This window comes from Mustela putorius, unplaced genomic scaffold, assembly GCF_011764305.1.
Source record: "Mustela putorius furo isolate JIRA1106 unplaced genomic scaffold, ASM1176430v1.1 tig00000224_pilon_pilon_pilon, whole genome shotgun sequence".
Classification (NCBI taxonomy): domain Eukaryota; kingdom Metazoa; phylum Chordata; class Mammalia; order Carnivora; family Mustelidae; genus Mustela; species Mustela putorius.
The window spans coordinates 5,293,071-5,302,658 of NW_025421321.1; positions in this window are offsets into that span (position 1 = coordinate 5,293,071).

The following is a 9,588-nucleotide window of genomic DNA, read 5'->3' on the forward strand; positions in this document are numbered from 1 at the left end:
TCATTTATACAAAGCTTAGATGCAAATATTTTTTTCTGGATCAGCTTTTGCTTTTTCATCACAATTCCTGATGATGGCAAAGATGTGAAGAGCCCGCTAACGGAGACTTTAGTCATTCATCCTCTCTTGCCGCGCACCCAATTATTCCTGCCAAGGAGACAAAGCCTTTCAGTGTCTCCAAAAGCATTAGACATTCAAACAGTTGGAGAATTATTTAAACAGCAGTTATTAAAGCTTTCCAGTCCAGGCTTATAGATAAGCCCCTTCTCCGTCTTCCTGCCTCTAGAAATGGGGAATTTAAAGCTTATTAATTGATACAATCAAGTCCATATCAAACAGGGATGGCGCAATCTTTAGAACCGTAAGACAGTTGCTTCCAGAACTATCCTTGGAGCTTTCAAGTGTGGTATTGGCATTACTACTCTCATTCACAGAAGTCATTTGTCTTTTGGTAAACTCTGTGGCTTTGATTGTTTTCCTAATTCCGTAACAGGGCGAAAGGGGCATGGATGAAGAAGGGCACAGAGAAACTCCAGCCAAGAGCAGTCTCCAAAATGACTCCTCTACTGGCGCGACCCCCTCCCCCGCAACCCCCATGCCTGAAATGCTGACTGGGGCCCATTTCCTTGGTTTTCTCGAGCACTGACCTTCCTAAGTAGTTAGGAGGGCCACATGTTAACAGCTACTCTCAGTCATTACTGTTTAAGATCAGTGTGGCTTTCTACAGGGAGAGCATGTCCTGGAATAACTGACACAGAGAATATAGATCAGTGTCGCTGGAGAGATGGGAAAGGATGGACAGAAAGGACAAGCCCAGGGGTAGGTAGAAGCTAGCTGTTTGAACTGGGGCGCTGGTTCTGGTATCCGAATGCCATGGGAGGGGGGGCTTGAGCACATGGGTGGGAGGGCGCCCCATGCTCTTCTCTTTTCTCTGGTGACATGATGCTGGAACCACTGGACGCCTGGTAAAGGCCCATGAATACAGCCTGCCCGAACCTTGTTGGCTTGAAACTACAGGAAGCACAATGGGAGGCAGTATCAGGGGCCAAAACACAAAACCAGAAAACTAACCGACCAAAAAAGCAAAATAACAACCAGTTATTTTGCAGAAACTCAAAAGAAAGAAAATGTGTTACAGGATTATAATCAGTTAACAGGCACTGGGTGGCGGGATGCATGTCATCAAACCCTCAGTTATGGAGTGAACCAAAGCGGTATTGCCAATGTTTTAAGCTTTGCTGCTGTGGGCAAGGGCCCAAATGTGGTGAGTGTGGAAAGGCAGGCCATGGCCAAATACTTGTTAATATATATATTATATATTATATTTCAATATAATTTATTATGTAAATATATATTTATATATAAATATATTATATATTATATAATTTAATTATAATGTAATATATTTATATTCTACACTAATGTAGAAACTACAATGCCCTGACACACAATTAAAATTCCATTACAAATAGACATGTACATATACACACACACAAAAATGCCCTAAACAAAAAAAGAAACTTAGTAAATGAACTTTTATGATGTGAAAATTAAAACTATAGACAGTGTTGGGAAGTGGGCTCTACTTTTTACATAAAGATGTTTATTCCATTAGTGTTCTAAGGAGCTTAAAGCAATGACAATGCTCAAAGAAATTATTTTGCACATTTATGTGTTTATACATCACAACAAAACCACAAGGACTTAATGTCCCATGGGACTGTCACAGGGCTTTGCAGAGGGTAGGGCTTTAAATGTTTCTCTTTCTTTGGAATGAGACTTTCAAGAAACTGCTCAAGCCATGGGCCTTACATTAGAAAATTCTATAGGGAGCTCCATCCCCAAGCATATATAGTAAAGTAACTGGTACCAGATTTACTCTTTTGCTGTAAGTAACTGGAGGTCTGAAAACAATATGGGAGACAATTGTTTCCAGACACTGAGCAACAACCAACACTGGACTGTGATTCCTCACAGAAAGTCAATAAATGAGGGAGCTCTACAATCACCCTGTTAGGTTTTTCTTCTTTCTTTTCTTTTCTTTTCTTTTTTTTTTTTTTTTTAAAGATTTTATTTATTTATTTGACAGACAGAGATCACAAGTAGGCAGAGAGGCAGGTAGAGAGAGAGGAGGAAGCAGGCTCCCTGCGGAGCAGAGAGCCTGATGCCGGGCTCGATCCCAGGACACCGGGATCATGACCTGAGCTGAAGGCAGAGGCTTTAACCCACTGAGCCACCCAGGCGTCCCTCTTTGCTTTTTTTTATGAAGGCATTTTTTTCAGACTATAGAACAAAAAAGGGGGACCCAGACAGAGGACAGCAATCTCAATGATATGTGGACACAGTTTGGGGGTTAGTGAGAATGAAGTGGTTAGAATTTCCAGAGCAGAGTGCTAGAGAAAAAGGAGCTACAAAATGAAAGAGTACAAGACTCTGTATAGGGGTCCCCTTGAGTCTTCTGCTGAATGTCGAGTAAACACACAGAAGGTGAACCTCCAGGGGGTGTTACAGGGACCTATCAGGGAATGATAAGCTGAAAACCACCCAAATTTTGCACAGAGCTTAAAGGCATTTGTGTTCTCAACAACCAAAATGGAGAGAGTTCATTGAGTACTGGGGCTCTCAGTAGTGAACACAGCTGGGCCATGCCAAGCAGTAGGACTAAATTAAGCCCTTATATAAAGTTCACTAAGTGTTGCTGTTAGCCCACAGTCACAACCCTAAAACAAGCCTGTATCTGAAGTTGCCTTTATTTAAATGATTCACAAGTAACTTAACTGTTTGCCACAATAGAACTCAATACTCTTTAGAGGAAGACAACAAAATCCCAGACACGCTATGACACAGCATGAAATCAAAATCACTGAGAAAGGGAAGATACAGGAAAAATGTGACCTATAACCATGGGAAATAAAATCATCCAATAGAAATAGGCCCAGGAGTGTCAGAAAAGATGATGGTACTAGCAAATGAGGAACCTTAACAAGCTGTAATTGAAAGGAAAATATGGCCACAAAGAAGAGAGAGATGAAGTATATATAAAAAAAGATTCAAGTGAAACTTTAAGAGCCAAAAAATACAATAACTAAAATTTTAAAATTGCTGGATATACTTAACAGTAAAATAGACACTGGAAAAGAAAAGATCAATGATCCAGAGATCAGAGCAATAAATACTACTCAAACTAAGGTGCATAGAGAGAGAAAAAAAAAAAACTGAAGAAAAATAAACATCAGTGAAGAAAGGCATAATACCAAGTAGCCATATATATTTTCCAAATCTGAGGAAAATAGTATCAACCCATAAATCCAATAAACTCAAAATCCCTAAATAGGTGGGACAGACACAAAGAAATCCACACAAAGACACATTATAATTAAATTTTTGAAAAACAGTAATAAACCAGAAATCTTAAAAGCAGCCAGAGGTAAAAATATCAGCTATAGGGTAATGATGATAAGAATTATCACTGACTTCTTGTAAGAAACAATGCAAGTCAGAAAGCAATAGGATATTTTTTTAAATTCAGAAAGAAAAACACTGTCAGTCTAGAAACAAAATTCAGAGTCTTTCAAAAATGAAGGTTAATTGGACTTCTTCAGACAAAAAAAATAAACAAGCAACCAACCAAAAAATACACAAATATAAGATAATTGCCAGTAGACCTACATTTAAAGAAATACTAAAAGACGTTGGTTAAGTGGCTATCTTTGGCTCAGGTTATGGTCCCAGAGTCCTGGGATGGAGTCCCGCATCCACTCCCTGCTCAGCGGAGATCCTGCTTCTCCCTCTCCCTCTGCCTGCCATTCGGCCTGCTGTGCTCTCTATCTCTCTGCCAAATAAACAAATAAAATCTTAAAAAAAAAAAAAAAAGAGGATCTTGAGACTTACACCAAAATGATGCCAGATGGAAATTCAGATCATTAAAAAGCAACGGAAGGCAACAGAAATGGTAAGATATGAAAATAAATGTGAGATTATTTTTCCCTCTCTTAAAATTTTTCCTCAAAAGAAAATGGAGAGTTTAATATGAAAGTAACAATCCTGTGGAGTTGATCGCATACTGTGGTAAAATGTTTGAGAGCCACAGTGGAACAAGGAGAGGGGAAAATGGAAATGCCTTCTGGAAAATTTCACACTCTACAAAGTGGTGACCTATGGAGTCAATGGCATTCTGGCCAAAACCTCAGAAGACTTTTACATAAAAATTGACAAAGCTGATTCCAAAATTTATAAAGTAACACAGATTATCCAGAATAACCAAATCGATTTTGAAAAAAGAAGAAAGAAGTTGGATGACTATTGTATCTGAGTTTGGGGGGTATTACAAATCTGCATAAACAAGACAGTGTGGTATTGGTGTTAAGAATAAACATATAGATCAATGGAATAGGTTGCATGAATAAAAGTAAATCAACATGTATATGTTATGCATTGATTTTCAATGGAGGTGCCAAGATAATTCAAGGGGGGAAAATTTTTTTTTTGGACAAATTGTTCAAAGTCAGCCAGATAAAATAAAAAATAAATAAAATAAAAATTTTTAAAAAACAACATAAAATAAAATAAATTAAATTAAATTAAAAAATAATGAACAAAAAAATTTTTAAAAATTCTGTTCTTCAAAAGATATTAAGATAGTGAAAAAATTCTAAAGTTAGGAGCAAAAGGGATTGGATTAAAGAGAGAATTGGTTGCCTAGGACAGGGAAACACAAGAAAATAAAAATGCAATATGTGGGAACACTAGTGGTTCTCCAGGATGACAGTGAAAGTCAGGAGGAGGCTAGGAAGGTTGGGTTGGGGTACTGCCATCCCAAAAGCCAGGCTGGTCCACTCCCTTTTGTCAGCTCGAGATGTGGTAGATTACATTAGTTGATTTCCAAATGTCCAACCAATCTTGCCTGCCTTGGATAAATTCCATTTGGTTGTGGTGCATAATTTTTTTCACACACTGCTGGATTTGATAGGCTAATCTTCTGTTGGGGATTTTTGTATCTATGCTTATGAGCGATACTGGTCTGTAGTTCTCCTTTCTCGTGTTGGCTTTGCCTGATTTTGGTAGTAGCATCATGCTGGTCTCATTGGATGAGTTAGGGAATATTCTTTGGCTTCCATCCTCTGAAAGGTGAAAGGGTTTTCCTAATACAGCTTCTTTCTAGGTAACTGAGTTCCCAGGATGGGGCTTGACATGTGATGGCACTAAGATAGAGCTTGTTTCATTTTGGCAAAATTTCTAATATGAGGTCATGTATTTGAAGTCAAGCATCCGTTAGACTCCGTTAAAGGTCATCTTAGTCTGGCTCTCGAATTCATTTGATCACGAGCAAGAAAGAGAGGATGAGGGGTTAGAAAAGAAGAATCAAGGAAACGCGGGAGGGCAGGAGACAGAACAAAAGAGAGAACTGAAAACCTTGTATGTGCCTAAACAAGGCATTTATTTGTTCGTTTGTTTATGAAAGAGTGCGTGCAATCAGAGAGGAGGGCACAGGGAGATGGAGAATCCTAAGCAGGCTCAACACAGAGTCAGACTCGGGATTTGATCCCAGGACCCTGAGGTCAGGACCTGAGCTGAAATCAAGAGTCGAATGCTGAACCAACTTAGCCACCCAGGTGTTCCTGTACATGGCATTTAAAATATATGCTGTAATTTCGTTTCTACAGTAACCACAGAAGCAGCGTAATTCTCCAGGCTGACGGAGCCGCAGAGGTAGTGCGCGCCTATAGATTTCCATCCCATCTTCCAACACCCAGCCTGGCTTCCCACTGTTGCGTAAATCATTGAGCTTTCAAATAGTTCAATGTAAACTTTAAAATATTTTTGAACTTAGTCTGAATTACAGTAAGCCTTTCTGAGACCTTCCTGAGGCCTGGAAAGAAATGGTATGAAGGAAGGAGAATGTGGATGGAGAGACATTAGTAAATGAGGTTATTAAATCATATTCCAATCTCTGAAGACCCAGGAGTCTTCCCTCCCTCAGGCAAACTGCTGTCTTCCGAAAGGTCAAGATTGTCATGGCTCTCTGCCCTTCTGGTGTCAGGGAAATGTCAAGATGCCCTTCTCATAGCAGTAAATCCTCACCGGGGTTGTTGTAGGGAGAACACCTAGGAAGGTTTGGGGCCACTTTGTGCCTCTCCGACAGTCACAAAACTTTTGCTAGTCGTTTGCATGAATCTCGGTGAGAGCTCTTCCTGTTCTTTCACATCAGACAGCAAATGACAGGAAAAGCTTATCAAGGGGATTGCCTGGGTGATTGGGTCTTTTAAGCCTCTGACTCTTGATCTCAGCTCAGGTCTCGATCTCAGGGTCGTGAGTTTGAACCCCTGCCTTGGGCTCTGTGCTGGAAATGGAGCCTGCAGAAGGAAGAAAGGAAGGAAGGGAGGAAGAAAAGCTTAGTGAGGGTTTCTGGGCAATCGGTGAGAATCAAGACAGAACGTAAATTGCAGAAAGTAACTAACAGAGTCTCCCCCACACCCCCACTCAGAGGCTCCCAAATGATAAAGGCGAATAACAGAATTCACAGGATAGAGTCAGACTCCTGTTTATTACCTTCTTTAATACTTAATTGTGATTACTGGTGCCAGAACTACCTCTCATCATCTCACTTGGTTTTTATACACCATGGCTTGTCCTGATCACTCTCTGTTTTGTCTTTCCTTTTTAACCGCGAGCAAAAACCTCCTGAGTTCACTGCTCCTGCTTCTTCAAGTGCATGCTCTTTGTGAATCTGCGCTCTTTCTCTATGTCAGAGGAACGAGCTATTTCAAGGTCAGCATCTTGCATCAAGCTTAGATTTGATTACAAGATTCCGCAGCAGCCACAATCTCAAGAATCACAAGGGTTAAAAATGGAAAAAAGAGCGAGTAAGGTTATTTCTTACACTGTGTCAGGATTGGAAATTTTTGAGTCAAATATTTTAAAAAGAAAGATGGTCTTTCAGAGTAAAAAAGGTAGAACTGACTGTCATACGAAAGAGAACTTGTGTGTCAACTGCCTCCTGATGGCTACTTCTGTGCATACAAGGTGACCCATGGCCTGCTTCGACGGACAGGGGTAGCCCTTGTCCCCTGCCCCTGCTCCTCTACTCCCATGGCAATGCTTATGGTCTACGCCCACCAGATCCATCTTGTCCTCCAACTGCTGTCACTCCTATGAAACTAGTTCCCTAACTGCTGTCCAAAGTTGTTTATCAGTGGTCAATACGGGTCTATACCAGAGGATATGTTTCTCGAATGTATCATTTAGAGTGTGCTAATTCAGAGATCTGGCTTAATTTTTAAAGCTTTTTCAAGCTTTTGATTTAATTTTTTTAAAAGTATTGGAATTTTGGAAAAATTTTTAAAAAGATTTATTTATTGGGGCACCTGGGTGGCTCAGTCGTTTAAGCGTCTGCCTTCAGCTTGGGTCATGATCCCAGGGTCCTGGGATCAAGCCCCACATTAGTCTCCCTGCTCAACAGGAAGCCTACTTCTCCATCTCCCACTCCCCCTGCTTGTGTTCCCTCTTTCACTGTTTCTCTGTATCTGTCAAATAAATAATAAATAATAAATCTGTTTTTTTAAAGATTTATTATTGATTTATCTATCTTTCTATTTATTTATTTATTTATTTATTTATTGGGGGTCCTGGGGTAGGAGCAGATGGAGAGGGAGAGAGAATCTTAAGTAGACTCCCTGCTGAGCCCAGAACCCCATGTGGGGCTCGATTTCACAACCCTGAGATCATGACCTGAGCCTAAATCTAAGAGTCAGACACTTAATGGACTAAGCCACCCAAGTGCCCCCAAAATTATTATTGGAGTTGGAGGGAAACCAGTAAACAATAATACCCCTTCCCCTCTCTAGTTATGAGACCAAATGAAAGAGAGGCACAGAAATCAGACATATGGAGATTAAAATATCACCCCCATTACAGATAAAGGCTAGGTTGGAAAAAGAAGGTCGATGTGGCAGCCAAAGGGCTTGCCAATACTGAACCCCTGAGTTGAACCTGCCTGCCCCAAGTGGGCAGCACTGAATGTCACAAGCCTGCATCACTTGGCTCTGGTTAAGTCTTCTTCCCTACAGAGAAGGGCGGATGGACAAGAGATCAGGGGTATTGCTTTACTAGAATTATCTCCACATGGAAACCAAGCTAGAAGTTCATAATTGTATCATTTCAGTAAAGAAATGGGAGTGGGGCTTACGGATACTCGTAGATGTGTACAGAGAAATCATACAATAAGTTTGTTACTCAGTCTGGTAAACATAACTGTAGAAACTCTCAAATCTTCTAGGGTCAGGTTTATAAAAACATCAATCATCTAAGAAATACCCCTAATCTTGGAAGTAATAAAAGGAAAGAACTTTGGGACAGTGGAAAACTGGAACAGTACAAATAAAGGAAAAGGTGATAATGAAGTATCCACTAGCCAAGTCAGAAGGCAAAGGCTGAGGCTTTAGGCCTTCTTGCCCTGGAAAAGGGGAGAGGGGAGCAGATGGTCACCCTGAGATGAATGGAGGTATCTGAAAGACATCATTTTGCATGACTGCTGAGGTCAGAAGTGGGACCAGTAGGTGCAGGTTATAAAGACACAGATTTCAGGTCATTGGAGGGAATGGGACCACTGGACAATTAGTAAGCTTCCTATTCCAGGAAAAGACAGAGCTGAGATTAGATGACCATTTTCAGGAATGCTCAGAAAGTATGCTTGAGCCACATGGTTGGTGAGTGAGATTAGTTATTCTCAGACATCTTGGTCTTGAGATCTCTTTACATTCTTAAAAACTACTGAAAGGCCCAAAGAGCCTTTGTATAGGTAGGTTATATCTATTAACATTTACTGAATTTGACATTAATTAAAAGAGGTAACATTAAAGTATCTAATTCATGTAAAACAACCCATTACACGTTAGCATAAATAATATTTATGAAATGTATTTATGGCATTATTTTACATTTTTACAAACCTTTCTGATATTTGGTTTAATGGGAGATGGCTGGATTCTCATGTCTTCTGCACTCCCTCGGTTGCAATATGTTGGTTTGGTTGAAAGGCATGAAAAAAATCCAGCCTCAACAGATACATACTTAAAATAAGGAGGAGTACTTTACATATGCTTTTTTGGATCATCATGGACGTTCTTCTTTGTTATTACTCCCAAACTCAGAAGGAGTAGTTTCTCAAAGGTAAGCTGCAATGAAAAATCTGGAATTGTATCAATAAGCTTTTTTTTACTGTCACATTAAAAATGCACTGATCTGTCCTTCCATCTTTCACTCTTTTAGGATTAACATGCTGAATATTGTTATGAGAAAAGAGCTAACATTGCAGATCCTCTGGAAGAGCATAAGGGATCCCCAGGGGTCCGCAGACTCCTCTTTGAGGACTGCTGCGCTAGAAACCCCTCCCTGACAGTCAGTGCTATGATTTTATGAAAGAACTATCACAGCTCAAAGAACTTTCTCTGTAGTGGAGCATAGCTAACATCAAGTGTGTTGCAAGGAAGAGAAACCCACTTAAAGGAGCTCAAGTGAAAACAAAAATTACCTAAAGTTTCCTCTGGGCAATCTTCTCAGAAATGTGGGGACAGGAAATACAGTCATGCT